The sequence below is a fragment of the Galeopterus variegatus genome, unplaced genomic scaffold (assembly GCF_000696425.1).
Source record: "Galeopterus variegatus unplaced genomic scaffold, G_variegatus-3.0.2 Scaffold4190, whole genome shotgun sequence".
NCBI classification, from domain to species: domain Eukaryota; kingdom Metazoa; phylum Chordata; class Mammalia; order Dermoptera; family Cynocephalidae; genus Galeopterus; species Galeopterus variegatus.
In genome coordinates, this window is record NW_007730301.1 from 98,877 (window position 1) to 99,597 (window position 721).

Below are 721 nucleotides of genomic sequence, written 5' to 3' on the forward strand. Positions count from 1 at the left end.
CTAGTTGAAGCCTTATATTCGAATTTTAACTATGAAAGACAATAAGTAAGGGACAAAAGTGAAAGAGTTGGCTGTTATATTTACTATGAGATTGTTACTCAAAAGTATTTTGGTAGAGTCCATCAAAACACTTGTATGTGAATAATAGCTCTGCAATCACAGCATGTTAAGATTAGAATTAGGGGAGGACCCCTAGCATTTGGTGAATACCCCTCATATTCCATGAGTCTCTAGGTTGCTTGCTTTCAGAGTTCTTTCATCCAATACCCATTTTTCACAGATACTGATAGTGAAGTCAAGTACATCGATTCATAATTTTTACTCATGAGTCAAGAGGAAAACACTATGACTCCAGATACCAACCTAGTGCTCTACTCTTTCCTGCAGGCTGCCTCTCATCATCTCTTTTATAGGTAAGCCTAGTTGGGGGTTCATATTTTGAAAATTTATTTTATGATTTCTCTCATCCACTCCACATCCAATTGAAAATTTGTTGCTTTTCGAAATCACATATGTTTGTTATTTGTATGATTTGAAATAAATTAAAATGACTTAATTATGACTACTCACATGAAGACCAAAAGCATTTTTAACCATCATAGAAATAAGAGACCCAGTGGAAAATCTTCATCTGTTATGGTGCTGGAGATCATGTTTTTGCATGCTCTTAGCACATAGCATTCTTCTTGGTATGTGTAAAATGCTGCATATGTACAGAGAA